At 49.2% G+C, this 15,833-nt stretch overlaps 3 non-coding genes across 3 annotated transcripts; all 3 read left to right on the top strand.

The window, feature by feature from the left end:
* The first annotated feature begins 6,524 nt into the window (after positions 1-6,524).
* On the top strand, positions 6,525-6,596 carry TRNAC-GCA (transfer RNA cysteine (anticodon GCA)). The gene has a single exon. It is a non-coding gene; the product is annotated as a tRNA-Cys (tRNA).
* A 6,801-nt stretch (positions 6,597-13,397) lies between these two features.
* On the top strand, positions 13,398-13,469 carry TRNAC-GCA (transfer RNA cysteine (anticodon GCA)). The gene has a single exon. It is a non-coding gene; the product is annotated as a tRNA-Cys (tRNA).
* Positions 13,470-15,288: 1,819 nt separating this feature from the next.
* TRNAC-GCA (transfer RNA cysteine (anticodon GCA)) lies at positions 15,289-15,360 on the top strand. The gene has a single exon. It is a non-coding gene; the product is annotated as a tRNA-Cys (tRNA).
* The last annotated feature ends 473 nt before the right edge of the window (positions 15,361-15,833 follow it).

Raw genomic sequence — 15,833 nt, 5'->3', positions numbered from 1 at the left:
ACTTATTTCACTTAGTATGACTCTTGGATGTTCTTCCTTTTCAAGGCTGAGTAATATTCCACTGTATGGATATAAAATGCAAACATTTTAAAGCACTTACACCTACTGGTTTAATACCAAAAAAACTTCTTAGGAATTATTGTGGGTATTTTCACTTAAGAATTGGAGAAAAGAGAGGAACCCATATATTCTTGGCAAAATTTGGGAGAACTAAAAATAATGTCAAGGGGCCAGTGTTGCAACATAGTGGGTAAAGCAATGCCAGCGACCCATATGGGTACAGGTTCTAGTCCCAGCTGCTCCACTTCCAATACAGCTCCCTGCCAATGACCTGGGAAAAGCAATGGAAGATGGTCCAAGTGTTTGGGCCCTTGTCATCATGGGGGAGACCTGGATGAAGCTCCTGGCTTTGGCCTGGCTCTTCCTTGGCTGTTGTGGTCATCTGGGGAGTGAAAGAGCAAATGAAAGGTCTGTCTCTCTCTCTCTGTAACCCTGACTTTCAAATAAATAAATATTTTTTTAAAAAGTAACATCAATGGCATTGCTTGCTTTTCTTGTATCAAAGCAGGGTTGCTTGAACAACTGTTTTCTATTGGCTCCACAGGTACCAAGGAGAACAGACGCAGTGGATTGTGGGGACAAAGGAAGGCCTGTGGTGAAGACAGAGCTACCTGAGGAGCATGGGAGGGTCAGCAAATCAAAAGGGCTATTAGCTTGTAAGTTCTCGCACACTGTGAGGCAACAGCTCGCCTCTCTGCGCTCCCAGTTTACAGTGAAAACAAGTTACCTCTCCCACCCTTCCCATATATCAGGAACAAGCCAGACAGGGCAAACAAGATCACAAATCAGGTCCTTTGATGGGTTTTGTCCCCACTTGGAAATTGATTGTCAGGTTTTTTTTTTTTTTCTCCCAGAATTGTGCTTAACCCCCCCACCACCACCAACCCCTTCTAGTTTTCCGTCTCTTGGAGCGCCCCCTTCTGGCCACTTCCACAGGAAGCCTCTGACTTAAATAAATCTTGCCTTGCCACCTTCTCTGTGTGGGAACTCTTCTTCCACGTGAGACAAAGAACTGGGGTAATCGTTCACCACTGCCGTTTCACCTGTAACAATATGAATTTATTATTTAACAATGCCTGGGGCTGGCACCGTGGCATAGGGTTAAACCTCTGCCTGCAAGTGCCGGCATCCCACATGGGTGCTGCTTCAGGTCTGGGACGGCTGCTCCACTTCCAATCCAGCTTCCTGCTAATGTGCCTGGGAAAGCAGCAGAAGATGGCCCAAGTCCTTGGGCCCTGCACCCACATAGGAGACCTGGATGGAGTTTCAGGCTCCTGTCACCTGGCTCAGCCTCAGCTGTTGTGGCCATTTGGGGAGCAAAGCAGCTGGTGGAAGATCTCTGTCTCTCCTTCTCTCTCTCTTTCTCTGCATTTCAAATAAATAAATAAGTCTTTTTTTTTTTTTAATGCACCACCTTTCTTTTTTTAAGAATATTTTATTTGGGGGCCATCACTGTGGCGCAGTGGGTTAACGCCCTGGCCTGAAGCGCAGACATCCCATATGGGCGCCGGTTCCAGACCTAGCTACTCCACTTCCCACCCAGCTCTCTGCTATGGCCCAGGAAAGCAGTGGAAGATGGCCCAAGTCCTTGGGCCCCTGCACCCACGTGGGAGACCCGGAAGAAGCTCCTGGCTCCTGGCTTTGGATCGGCTCAGCTCCGGCCGTTGTGGCCATTTGGGGAGTGAACCAGTGGATGGAAAACCTTTCTCTCTGCCTCTCCTCTCTCTGTGTAACTCTGACTTTCAAATACATAAATAAATCTTTTTTTTTTAAAAAAAGAATATTTTATTTATTTATTTGAGAGGTGGAGTTACAGACAGAGAGAAGGAGAGACAGAGAGAAAGGTTTTCCATCCACTGGTTCTCTCCCCAAATGGCCACAATAGCTGGAGCTGGGTTGATCCGAAGCCAGAGGCCAGGAGCTTCTTCCAGGTCTCCCACGTGGGTGCAGGGGCCCAAGCGCTTGGGCCATCTTCTACTGCTTTCCCAGGCCATAGCAGAGAGCTGGATGGGAAGAGGAACAGCTGGGTCTTGAACTGGCACCCATATGGGATGCCGGTGCTTAAGGCCAGGGCATTAACCTGCTGTGCCACTGTGCCGGCCCCAATAAATAAATCTTTAAAAAATAAATACAAGCCAGTTCCTGTGGGTTCATATCTATTTTCTTGGGTTTTGTATTCGTCTATTTGGCATCCATTCTCTGACGTGTTGTACGGGGAAACAGCGAGGACAATGTAGGCAACCTCAGTTCTTATCTCACAGAGAAGAATTTCCACCTGAAAGCAAGATTTATTTAAGGCAGAAATCTCCTGTCGCAGCGTCAGGAGGGAGGCTCCAAGAGAGGAAGACCCCAGATGCTTGTCAACGCCGAGTCTTTTAGGCACAATTCGGGGAGCAGAATAACAGCTAGCAGTCAATCAGAGGGCGGGACAAGACACTTCAGAGGGCCAGAACTGTAATCCTGTCTAGCCCGCTCGTGATTAAAAAAAAAAAAAAAAAAAAAAAAAAGACACCGAAGGGTGGGATAGGTAACTTTTTATAAAACTAGAGACTCAGAGGGTGGGGCTGGCCCTCTGTCTTGCCGAGGCGGCTTCTGGAGAGAAGCAAACATTTTACAGCCCCAACAAGGACCTGACCTAACAGTCGACTGCCCATCTCACTCACCACAGTGTCACTGGAGGCAACGGGCTTCCCCGTAAGAAATCACAGTTCACAGACAAAGGCGGGCGTAGTACAGCAGAGTTACTGAAATACGTTCCCAGGGAGGAACGGGTCAGTGGAGCTAGCACGTGGCACCTTTCTTCCTGGTTTGTGGCTCTTCCCTTAAAGCCCCATAGGCGTGGACTGGTGATGTGGCCTTGAGGTTCACTGGGACAGGAGGCAGCTGGATCAGAGGTCCTGGTCTTACAGCAAGAAAAGAACCTCAGCTGTGAGACAGAGCAGCAGAAAGCGGGAACACAGGAGAGAAGTAGCGCCCACAGTGCTTGAGACTGGAGCTTGGGCCCCCCCCTTTCTCCTCCCTGCCTCCCTCCGCTGGGTGTGGGATTCAGACTTTCCTCCCAGGACTTTATCACAATGTTACTGACCCAGCAGACCCCTTGGCAAAGGGTGGGGAACACTTCCTTAAGCCGCCCCTGGGGGAGGGTTGGGCCCCATCTGACAAGGTCATGGGACCTGGGTAAGATTCTCAAGGTGAACATGCTGGTCTGTTTCCAGGGCTTCTACATTTCTCCCTCACTCAACCCCATGAAATTCCCAGTTTTGTTCTAAGCTCCTCTTGCACACATAGGCTAATGTCTGCCTTGCTTTCTAATATCATGATTGGCATTTCTGATTGACGTATCTTTGGGCTTTCAGCAATGTGGGGTTACAAACTAGACTTTTCTAGTTGGCCTAAGCTCCCACTATATCAGGATTTTTTTTTTTTTTTTTTTGACAGGCAGAGTGGACAGTGAGAGAGAGAGACAGAGAGAAAGGTCTTCCTTTGCCGTTGGTTCACCCTCCAATGGCCGCCACGGTTGGCGCGCTGCGGCCGGCGCACCACGCTGATCCGATGGCAGGAGCCAGGTGCCTATCCTGGTCTCCCATGGGGTGCAGGGCCCAAGGACTGGGCCATCCTCCACTGCACTCCCTGGCCACAGCAGAGAGCTGGCCTGGAAGAGGGGCAACCGGGACAGAATCCGGTGCCCCTACCGGGACTAGAACCCGTGTGCCGGCGCCGCAAGGCGGAGGATTAGCCTAGTGAGCGGCCTATATCAGGATATTTTAACAAGTTAAAGCCATACTCAAAGGAAGGGTGTATATATATATATATATATATATATATGTAGGAGAATCTTAGAGAGTGGAGGTATCTTAAGATTCTGTCTAGACAAGAGGAAAATCCATACATGCGGGAGAATAAAGAACACCACCAGGCAGCAAGATGAACAGTCCTAGCATTCACACAGAACTGGAATTTGGTTCCAGTTAAAAAGAGATAATACATAAGGCATTGAGTAAAGTTGTCACAAGGGTCTTGCACAGTAGTGAAGCTAAATTATTAATTGCAAAATAAAAGCTACTCTGGATTCAAGCTAATAGACTACAAAAGCAAGCCTCAAATGGATTAGATTGACAGCCAAGTTACTTACATGCATGCCAGAACAATATCCAATACTCTTTAAGAGAAAACAATTAAATCTAGCATTCAGCATGCTTTAAAGGATATAACCAAACCCAGCACCAAATTGGACACAACAAAAAATTCATAATTTCAGGATATGAACAAAAATTACCAGGCATTCAAAGAAAAAGAAATCATGAATCAGAATCAGAAGAACAAATACATAAAAGGTAGAGCTGACAGAATTAGCAGCAAAGGCTTTAACACAGCTATAGGGATATGCTCAGGTATACAAGATGCAAGAACATGATAAGAAGAGAAATGAAATATTTAAATACCTAAATGAAAGTTTTTTTTAAAGATTTTTATTTATTTATTTACTTATTTATTTGAGAGGTAAAGTTACAGACAGTAAGAGGGAGAGACAGAGAGAGAGGTCTTCCATTCGCTGGTTCACGCCCCAGATGGCCACAATGGCTGGAGTTGAACTGATCCAAAGCCAGGAGCCAGGAGCTTCTTCCAGGTCTCCCACATGGGTGCAGGGGCCCAAGAGCCTGAGCTCTCCCAGGCCACAGCAGAGAGCTGGATCAGAAGAGGAGCAGCCAGGACTAGAACTGGTGCCCATATAGGATCCAGTGCCACAGACAGAGGATTAACCTACTGTGCCACAGCATTGGCCCCATAGCTTCTGTCAATGAAAAGTACAGCATTTGAAATGAAAAATAACTGGACTAGGCATTACAGAAGAAAAGATTATTGAACTTAAAGACAGTAATACAAGCCACCAAAATGAAGTGCTTAGACGAAGAATATAGAAAAAAGGGTATAAATTTAGTGAGCTGTAGGTCAAGATCAATTGGTTTCATGTACAATTATGCATCACTGAATGATGAGGCTACAGCCTGAGCAAGACATTGTTAGGCAAGTTAATCACTGTGCAAACACCACACAGCGTTCTTACACAAATCTAAATGGCACAAGCCTATCGTTTGAAGTGGTCCCTTAATACAATCAAGAGACAGAATAAACGTGAGATGTCTGGGGGTCCTGCCAGCCTAACACATCATACTGTTCAGCAGCAAACATTTTTTATAAGTAGTAAGACAAATAGCAATAAAAACTGTAGTAAATACATGAACTAGTAACATAGTTATGTATTACTATCACGTATTAAATACTATACATAATTATATGTATTATACTTTTATGTAATGGGCAGTACAGTAGGTTTAGTCACATCAGAATTACCAAACAAGTAATGCATTGATGACACTATGACATTTTGACTATACCAAGCTCTATTGCAGCTCTGACATGGGACCACCATCATATATGAGAGCCAAGGTTGACCAAAACATTGATATGCAGCACATGACTATAAATGTATTTGGAGTCCCAAAAGAAGAGAACAGAAAGAAGGGTACAGAAAAAAATTTTGAAGAAATTCATTCAAAAATTTCAAGTTTGGTGAAAACTAGAAATCCACAGGTCAAGAATCTCAATGAGGGGCCGGCGCTGTAGTGCAGCGGGTTAAAGCCCTGATCTGCAGCGCCGCATCCCATATGGGTGCTGGTTCGAGTTCCGGCTGCTCCTCTTCTGATACAGCTCTCTGCTATGGCCTGGGAAAGCAGTGGAAGATGGCCCAAGTGCTTGGGCCCCTGCACCCACGTGGGAGACCCGGCTCCTGGCTCTTGGCTTCAGATCGGCGTAGCTCCGACTCCTCACAAGGGCACCACATACAGAAGGCTTATAGGCAAGTTTTCCCTAATCCTTAGGGAGGACGGATCATTCCTGAGCTATTCACAATGTCCCAGAGCACAGAAGATTATGAAAACATCCCCAGATCATTCTAGGGAACTTGTGTAATCCTGATATAAAAAATAAATTAGAAGAGTTTATGTCAAAAAGAAAACCATAGGCCAATCTGTTTTCAGAATAGTCTAAACAAAATACATTACTTAATAGTTTAATACAACAAATTAGCGCCCTAAACAGAAATGCAATTATAGAATTAAAATATTGGACCATTTATTGCTGTCTCTAGTCCCTGAGAACAGAAATCAAAGCACAGAGTGACAAGTGGAAAGAAAAAACCATTTTAGATAGTAAAGAGAACTCGTAGAGATTCTCTTGCACGCAATAACAATATGGAGTATGGTGTGAGAAGTGCTCCGGGCTGAAGGGTGCTCAGGTGGGGGGTAGGTGGGAAGACCTGGGAGATGAGGAGCAGGGTCTGACAGGTGTGAAGGTAAGTGCGCAATGGTGTCGCTTGGATAGTGCCCTAGGAGACAGGATGGCCAGAACACAATGTGGGAATGACTGTGAGTATGAAAGCCTTTATTAAAGGAAGCTGAGCAGCTGGGGGTATAGCTCAGGGGTAGAGCATTTGACTGCAGATCAAGAGGTCCCTGGTTCAATTCCAGGTGCCCCCTCAATTGTTATACTTTTATTTGAAGGGAAGTATAGTTCCTGGTTATCTGGTAGACCCAGCCTCATGAAACTAAATTTTCCAGCCAATGGCAAAGACCGAAGTGTTTCCCTTGTGATATTTTTCGTGGCTTTTATTTTCACCTCGTAAGCCACAATCCTAGGTAGAGGAAGTATGTCCTAGGCTTTTTCCATGTTTACCTTGTGCCTAATTACCATCCTGGTTTTATTTGTTTTTAGTAAGCTTGTGTTAATAACATTTGATCTGAAGCAGCTTACAATAAAAGACACAATAAAACTCCAACCAGTCAAACAAGTATAAGAAGGCAAGTGCTGCATGTCTGAGGGGTGGTGAGTATTTCAGAGAGCCTGGACCGAGAGAAGCTACTACGGTGCAAAACAGACCTCGTAACTTTCTGGTGATCCAACAGAAATGAAAATATATCAGTCTATCAGCTGAGAAAGATATTTTATTAACAGCAAACATTCAGATGATAACTTTTTAAAAGATTTATTTATTTATTTGAAAGTCAGAGTTACACAGAGAGAGGAAAGGCAGAGAGAGAGTCTTCCATCTGCTGGTTCACTCCCCAATTGTCCACAATGGCTGCTGCTGCGCCGATCCGAAGCCAGGAGCCAGGAGCTTCTTCCAGGTCTCCCACATGGGTGCACAGGGGGTCCCAGCACTTGGGCCATCTTCCACTGCTTTCCCAGGCCATAGCAGAGAGCTGCATCAGAAGTGGAGCAGCCGGGACTAGAACCAGTCGGTGTCCATATGGGAAGCCAGCATTGCAGGCGGTGGGTTTACCCGCTACACCACAGTGCAGAAGTTTCATCTGAGGCTCCAAATTGAAACAGGTATCAGATACTAGAGGAAGTATGAGAGAGAGCACTGTGTGGACGTTCCACAGTCATACCCCAGCAGCAGGCTTTACAGGGGTCAGTTTGATGGAGGTCAGGAAGCATGAGTGAGGAATACTTTTTCTCTTTTCCAGGGGGAAAGCGTTAGCGATGTTTTCTCCTTACCCCAAGCCTTGGGAAACAGTTTCAAGAAGTCTCAGTTGAGCGTTTGGCGCATGTGGCTGGGGGTCAGTGTGTGCAGTGAGGGAAGGGAGTGCCCAGCACCATCAGGAGGGGCCAGAGCTGAGCAGGGGCAGCAGGCCGCGCAGGTGGAGGACAGCGACGCTGCTCTTGGAAATGGGTCTGAACAACCGGAGTCAAGTCGGGTCAAAGGCACGCAGAGCAGCAAGAACCACCTGGAGCTGTAGTAAACCCTGCCCAGAGGCCGGCTCCCGGGGCCCCAACAGAGAGGGTCTGTGTGATGCAGACCTGGGAAGCCTGGAGCTCCGGTAGAAATGTTTGTGTGGTCAAATGTTCCCCCTGGAGACCACTGAAGAATCCATGGGCATGCCCAAGGAGCAATGTTACACGCCTGCCTGGCCCAGAGAAAGCAAATCCAGCTTACTACAGGGCCACCCGGATAAGAACCTTCTTCTCCTCTCTCCCCACCTTTCCTTCCCGCCTCACCAAATGCTGGTGGGGGAAAGGAAGAGGCAGGGGTGTGTCCCAACTCTCCCACTGCTGCAGAAGAGAAATTCAGATTGATTTCAGAATTTTTTTTTTTTTTTGACAGGCAGAGTGGATAGTGAGAGACAGAGACAGAGAGAAAGGTCTTCCTTTTTCCCGTTGGTTCACCCTCCAATGGCCACTGCGGCCGGCGCATTGTGCTGATCCGAAGCCAGGAGCCAGGTGCTTCTCCTGGTCTCCCATGCGGGTGCAGGACCCAAGCACTTGGGCCATCCTCCACTGCCTTCCCGGGCCACAGCAGAGAGCTGGCCTGGAAGAGGGGCAACGGGGACAGAATCCGGCACCCCAACTGGGACTAGAACCCAGTGTGCCAGCGCCACAAGGCAGAGGATTAGCCTGTTAAGCCACGGTGCTGGCCCAGAATATTTTTTATTACATGGAACAAGAGAAAATAATTTCACTGAGAAAGTCTAAAGAGGACAGCGAGGGTCAAACGTGAAGCTGCTTTATTATTAACTCAAGTTCAATTGACAGATGAAGAACAAGCAGACACCCCGCAAAAAGGTGGTGTCCAGGGCGGCGCTGTGGCACAGCGGGTGAAGCCACCGCTTGTAGTACTGGCATCCCATATGCACGCCGGTTTGAGTCTCGGCTGCTCCTCTTCCAATCCGGCTCTCTGCTGTGGCCTGGGAAAGCAGTAGATGATGGCCCAAGACCTTGGGCCCCTGCACCTGCCTGGGAGATCCAGAAGAAGCTGCTGGCTCCTGGCTTTGGATCGGCGCAGCTCCGGCCGTTGCAGCCATCTGGGGAGCGAACAAGCGGATGGAAGATTTTCTCTCTCTCTCTCTTTCTGACTCTGGCTCTCTCTAACTCTGCCTTTCAAATAAATAAACAAATCTTAAAGAAAAAAAAAAACGGTATGGAAGCAATGCGTCGGGAGACCCGCGGACCTGTGTCTTGCCTCAACAGTGTTTGAACGGAACAGGCCTAGGGACTCTCACAGGCTGCGACCGCCTTCCGGCCGCCTCCAGTCTGGAGCTCCGGGACCCTTCCCAGGCACCTGCTGCTTCTGGGACCAGCCCAGCGGTTCTGTGGTCATCCCCTCACCGCCGACCAACCACGACCTCCCAGTTTCATCAGAATTATTCCACTGAGGTGGAGGCTGGCGTCAACTCCCTGGCCACCTCGCATCTGCGGGCCTCCTACACCTACCTCTCCCCTCTCTCTGGGCTTCTGTTTCCATCTCAATGACGCGGCTCTGGAGGGTGTGGGCCACTTCTTCCGCAAGATGCAAAACCATCGCGGAGGCAGGACGAGTGGGGCAGAACTGTAGACACCTGGGAGCCGCCTTGGCCCTGGACAAGACCCTGAACCAGGCCCTCTTGCATCTTCATGCCTTGGGCTCCGCCCACACGGACCCTCAGCTCTGTGACTTCCTGGACAAGGAGGTGAAGCTCCTGAAGAAGATGGGCGACCACCTGACCAGCGTCCGCCGCCTGAGCGGCCCCCAGGCTGCGCTGGGCGAGTGTCTCTTGGAATGGCTCACCCTCAAGCAAGACTAGGCGCATCCGGAGCCCAGCGGTCTTGGGGGCGCTCTGGGACTCCTGGTGTCGCGGTTTCTGCCTGAGCTCTCCTTCCAGCCCTAGGACCCTCTCCCAAACCTTGGATCAAATAGAAACAAAAGTTTTTTGCTGGGAAAAAAAAAAAAAAAAGGTGAACTTTGGATCTTTAAAATATCCACAAAATATACTGAATACTGTTTATAGATGTTCATACATGGATGTTAAAGTTTACAAATAGGACTTGCATCCAGAATGTATGAAGAGTTGTCAAAAAAAAAGCTAAAAAAAAAAAATCCAATTAGAAAATGGGCAAAAGACATCAATAGAGACAAAAAACACACTTCAAGCACAAACGACATTTCACTGAGGAGAACATAGAGTACAGTTGCCAAATGAGCATGAGAAAAAATGTAAGCATGATTAGCCATTAGGGAAATGCAGATTAAAACCACCACGAGTTACCACTACTCCATAAGCACTGTTCAAATAAATGTTGATGAAAACGCAGAAAAATTGGATTACTCCTATGTTGCTGCTACAGCTAGTGTAGAACAGGGTTTGGCAGGTTCTCACCAAACCAAGCATGTGTTTCCTGTAGAACTGGACCATTGTACACTTGGGCATTCAGCCCAGATAAATGAAAGCTTATTTGTGTTACAAAAACCCGTTTGTACCCATGAAGCTTTCTTCATAATGGCCCTGCACCCAAACATCCTTCAACAGGTGAAGGGCGGGGGGGGCACAGTGCTGTGGCTTAGCAGGTAAAGCCGCTGCCTGTGACACCGGCATCTCATAAGGGCACCAGTTCGAGTTTGGCTGCTCCGATTCCAATCCAGCTCCACGCTAATGGGTCTGGGAAAGCAGCAGAGTACGACTCAAGTGTTTGGGCCCCTGTACCCAAGTGGGAGACCTGGAGGAAGCTCCTGGCTCCTGGCTTTGGCCTGGCCGAGCCCTGGCCATTGCGGCCATATGGGGAGTGAACCAATGAATGGAAGATATCTCTCTCTCTCAAATAAACAAGCAAAAGCAAAACCAAAAAAACAGGTGAATGAGTTTAAGTAAAGTGTGGCACATCTCTACGCACCATGAATGCACACAACAACTGGACAGATCTGAAAAGCATCATGCTGAGTGCAAAAAATCAACCTCAAAGTGTTCCATACTGTATCCATGGATACAGCAATCTTGAAGTGACAGCATCACAGAGAGGGGTGAGGAAGGAGGATGGTTGTGGCTATGAAAGCGTGGCCTGAGGGACCCCTGATAATTGTTTGAATATTGACTGTGGAGGTGGCCACTCCAGTCTACACACGTCAGAAATGTGCATAGGACTAAAGACACACACACACACATACACACAGCTGTGTCAGTGGTGATATCCGAGTGAGATTGGTATCCCGTCTCAATGTCAGTTTCCAGTGGTGATATTCACAATTGTACCATTGGTGGAAACTGGCTGAAAGAAACAGAATATCTCCATTCTCTGTTCCTTACAACTACACATGAATCTACAGTTATCTTAAAATAAAAGGTTTTAAAAAAACAACAAACCCAGAGTGGAAGGACATAGCCTAAGTTCATGGGAGCAGTTGTTTGAAGGGAGGGGAGGAGTGGGAGTGTTTTGGGGAAAAGAATTTGGCTGTCAGTGATGTTTTCTTTAAAATGATGAAGCAGTCTAAACTTGGTATCAGGTACCGATACTTGGTGTTAGGTATGTTTGTGATTCTAAACATATTCTGTATGATTTCTATAAAATAAAAAACAGTTTTGATGGGGCTGGCACTGTGGCGAAGCGGGTTAAAGCCCTGACTTGAAGTGCCCGCATCCCATATGGGCGCTGGTTCTAGTCCCAGCAGCTCCTCTTCCGATACAGCTCTCTGCTGTGGTCTGGGAAAGCAGTAGAAGATGGCCCAAGTCCTTGGGCCCCTGCATCCGCATGGAAGACTCGGAGGAGGCTCCTGGCTCCTGGCTTCAGATCAGTGCAGCTCCAGCCATTGCGGCCATCCGGGGAGTAAACCAGCAGATAGAAGACCTCTCTCTCTGTCTCTACCTCTCTCTGTAACTCAATCTTTCAAATAAATAAAATAAATCTTTAAAAAAATAGTTTTGAGAGATGAAGGAAAGCCTTGGGGTGGCCTAGTGGCTATCCTGGTGGGGTGGGCAGGTGCACAGAAGGCCAGGAACACTCTGCAGAGGCTCTGCCACGGGAAAGGTGCCTGACCGGGCCCGGCTTTGCCCTGCAGAGGAGGGGCCTCTGGTGCTCCCTGTGGGTTCAGTTTGGGTCCTGAGGAAACTAGACTTAGAGCTGAGCCTACCTGCTGGCTGGGATCCCTGGCCGAGGACAGGGCCGGAACATTTCAGGTCAGATGTCTCCCGTGCCAGTTATTGATATTTTACCTCTTAGCTCCAAAGGCAGCCCTCACTGCCTGCCTTGCAGTCAAGGAGTGGGACTCTTGCTGTCTCTCCTCAGCTTGCGGGTGGCTTGATGACCTGCTTTGTCAGCAGAGGGTACGAGAGGGGCACTGGGGAGAGAACGGGTTTGTATGCCCACTGGCAGGTGCTCTGCTGGCAGGCTCCTGCAGGGGGCGCCACTTCGCAGTTCCTGAGCCTGCAGCCCCCAGCGGCACCCAGCAGCCAGGCACTGGCTGAGGGCATCTTGCTCTGACACAGAGTGCTACCCACGCCCCCTCCTTGTGTATGGCGTCCTCGGCGCCCTCTTGGGCAGCACGTGCTCATGGCCGGAGCCCGAGAACTTCAGAGCGCAGCTTTGGGTGAGCGCTGCAGACGCATCGCCTCCCCGCGCGCGGCTTCCCCACCCCCCAGCAATTTGTCGGTACCCTGTCCAAGGACCTTTGCATCTCAGCCAGGAGCAGGGGAAGAGATTTCTTCCAGACGCCTTCCTTCCTTGGGGGTCAGCTCAGTCCTCGGGCGGCGGCTGCCCCCTGTACCTGCTCCCCCTAGGTTCTTTAGGGTGCTCTTCACCCCTCACTAGTTAACCCTCCGCACTACTCCAGTTTCCTGCTACAGTTAATACTTCTTTATATTACATTTGTCCTGTTCAAATTACCATGGGCTTTCTGTCTCCTGATTGGACCGCTGTGCAAATTTGAGAGACAGAGAAAGACAAGCAGTGCAAGCTCCCAGCCTCTGCTTCGCTCCTCAAAAGCCTGCAGTGGCTGGGGCTGGGCTGAGACCAAAGCCAGGCGTCTGCGGCATAGTCCAGGCCTCCCGTGTGTGTGGCAGGAGCGCAGTGTTTTTACTCGGGTCGTCATGGCTGCCTTCCGGAGTACACACTAGCAGGAAGCCGGGGCTAGGAGCTGGGGATGGGTGTTGAACCAAGAACTTGGATGTGGACATGGGCCTCTTAACCACTGGCCAACCCCCCTCTCAGTTCTCAGTGATTCCTGACTGCTACAGTTAAGCGAGATGCTCTCATTGGAGACTCACACGTGAGTTTTGGGAATCGGTTTGGCTGTGTCTTTGAGCTTGAACGCAACACTAAGCCATGTACAGATTTTGTTGTCCCCAGAGGGACCTTCAGTGACCTTCCAAGTGAGTGTCAAGAAGTGATGGTGCTGTTTTAGCAAAGGATTGTTGTGGCATAAAGAGGTCCATGTACAGTTGGCAGGACCAGTAACTGCTGAGTCAGCGTCGGCACCATAGGCGCTGTGAGTGTGAAGATAAATAAGTACTAATTACACACTCCACTTCACAGGAGGGGGCATAGCTCAGGGGTAGAGCATTTGACTGCAGATCAAGAGGTCCCCGGTTCGAATCCGGGTGCCCCCTGTGTGGGACTTTTCCTCTCTGAGTCCACACATCCAGTTTTACCTGATTAGAGGCCATACTGTAGTTCCAGGACTAGAGCCTGGTACACAGCAGCCTTTGTGGCCACCCGCTGTGATTCAGGGTAGAATTCAACCCCCAGATCCCCCTTGAGGATCTGTCTCCAGGTTCTCCACTCCTGGCAATTTCTGTATCATCCAGGATCCAGCTCAGAGCCAAAACCTACACCAGTTGAGGATTCCGTATAAATAATAACTAACCAGGTTACTGATTTCCTAGGGCTGCCTTAACAAAGTACACACGATGAGGAGAGGTAGGAGAGTCTGCTTGCAGCAGCGCAAGTGCACTGTGGGAAATCAAAGTGCTTATTGCACTCTCCCTGAAGGCCGCGGGGAGACACCTGCCCCACAGCTGCTGCTGCTGCTGGCAATCCTTGGCTTGTAGACCCATCATTCCCATCTCTGCCTCTATCATCTTGTGGCTGTCTCCTTCCTGTGTGTCTCTCCCCTCTTCTTCTTTTTTTTTTTTTTTAATTTTATTATTTATTTGAGAGGCAGAGTTACACAGAGAGAGGAAGAGACAGAGAGAGAAAGAGCTTCCATCTGCTGGTTCACTCCCCAAATGGCTACAACAGCCGGAGCTGAGCTGACCCAAAGCCAGGAGCCAGGAGCTAGGAGTGTCCTCCAGGTTTTCCACGCAGGTGCAGGGGCCCAAGGACTTGGGCCATCTGCTGCTGCTTTCCCAGGCCATAGCAGAGAGCTAGACCAGAAAGGAGCAGCTGGGACACAAACCAGCGCCCATACGGGATGCCAGCACTGCAGGTGGAGGATTAGCACACTTCGCCACAGCACTGGCCCATCTCCCCTTCTTATAAGGACACCAGTCGTATTGGATTAGTGGCTCACCATGCTCTGTCTAGTAGGGCCTCTTCCTACCTAATTACATCTGCAATGACCCTAGGTGTCCAAATAAAGTCACAGTCTGAGGTGATGGGGGTTAGGACTTGACCTTCCTGGGGGACAACAGGAGGGAGAGGATTGAGCGGGAAGACTAAATACCATGGAAGCAGCCCCCCTTGGGCCCGGGGAGCAGCTAGAAGAGGTTGAAGGTGTTAAAGTCTTGGAAGCTCAAGGAGCATCTGTGAGCGAGGGCCCAGGTCTCTGGGGAGGAGGTGGTGACTTGGCGGCAGCAGGCGCTGCAGGTGACACCGAGGGGAGACCGAGGCGGGCGGGCAGGAGCGGATCTTTCTCCTCCCTGACCGCAGAGCCTGCTGGCAGGAGCAGGCAGGAAGCCAGCTGGCAGAGGGTGAGGCCGATCCACAGAGCCCTGCCAGTCCCTGCAGGCAGAGCACAGGAGGTGGCCGTGGGCCCACGGAGTCCCTTCCTCAGAGGCTCCTGTCACGCAGGGGAGGAGGGCTGACTTCAGGGAGAACCAGCCTGTGTCCTAGGCGTGGCTTTATCCAGAGAGCTGCGATCCAGTATGCAGGCTACGGCTTCTCCCTTCCAGGGGATGTGGCTTGAGCAGGCCCCTGGGCGTTCTGAGCCTCTGTTTCCAGGGGCTCAGAAACCACAGCATGGTTGTCACACAGACCCTGCCGGCAGTCAGGGAGCGCTCCCCAGGCACTGCCCTCATTCAGGGACAGAACGTGAAGAGGCTGAGGAGCTGGGAGAAGGAAACCTGCTGCTTCCTCTAAGGCAAGGAGTGAGTGGGCAGTGCCGCAGGCCTGGTGACTCAGAGACCCAGCCAGAAGCAGGTCGCAGGCAGAAACACTGGCTCTGGCTGCACTCAGAAAGGGAGTGCGTTGGGCCTCACTGATGCAGCTGGGGGCATAGCTCAGGGGCAGAGCATTTGACTGCAGATCAAGAGGTCCCCGGTTCAAATCCGGGTGCCCCCTAGCCTTTTGGCCATGAGAGGTGGTCAGAGGGAAATCTGGGGTCATTTCCTGTTGGCCAACTTCTTGACAGAAGATCATGTGTGACCCATTCTGAATGTCACTAATAAAAATCAAAGCCACCTTAGAATTCTATTCCCAACTAAAGTATTCTTCCAGAACAGACAAAAGCTGAGCGTTTACCACCAACATACCTTCACTTAAAAAAAAAAAAAGAATGGAAAATACATATGCTAGAGAAAAGTAAAGTGATTTTTTATGAGCAGACTCGGATACAAGAAGGAATGTTGAACAAAAAGATGGGCACACGTAAGTAAACCTACTAGTAACATCTAAATACAGGTCTTCTGAGATAAAACTTAAATACTGATCAATAATAGCAAAGGAATAAAATGATCAAAGGTAAAGTATTAAGCGTAATCTGGGGGAAGAACAAAGATATTAAGTACCTTTAAACTTTGTAAATTGCCTACAGA

Source organism: Lepus europaeus, chromosome 1, assembly GCF_033115175.1.
Source record: "Lepus europaeus isolate LE1 chromosome 1, mLepTim1.pri, whole genome shotgun sequence".
Classification (NCBI taxonomy): Eukaryota; Metazoa; Chordata; class Mammalia; order Lagomorpha; family Leporidae; genus Lepus; species Lepus europaeus.
The sequence above is the reverse complement of the archived record's forward strand: the minus strand, read 5'-3'. Positions and strand labels throughout refer to the sequence as shown.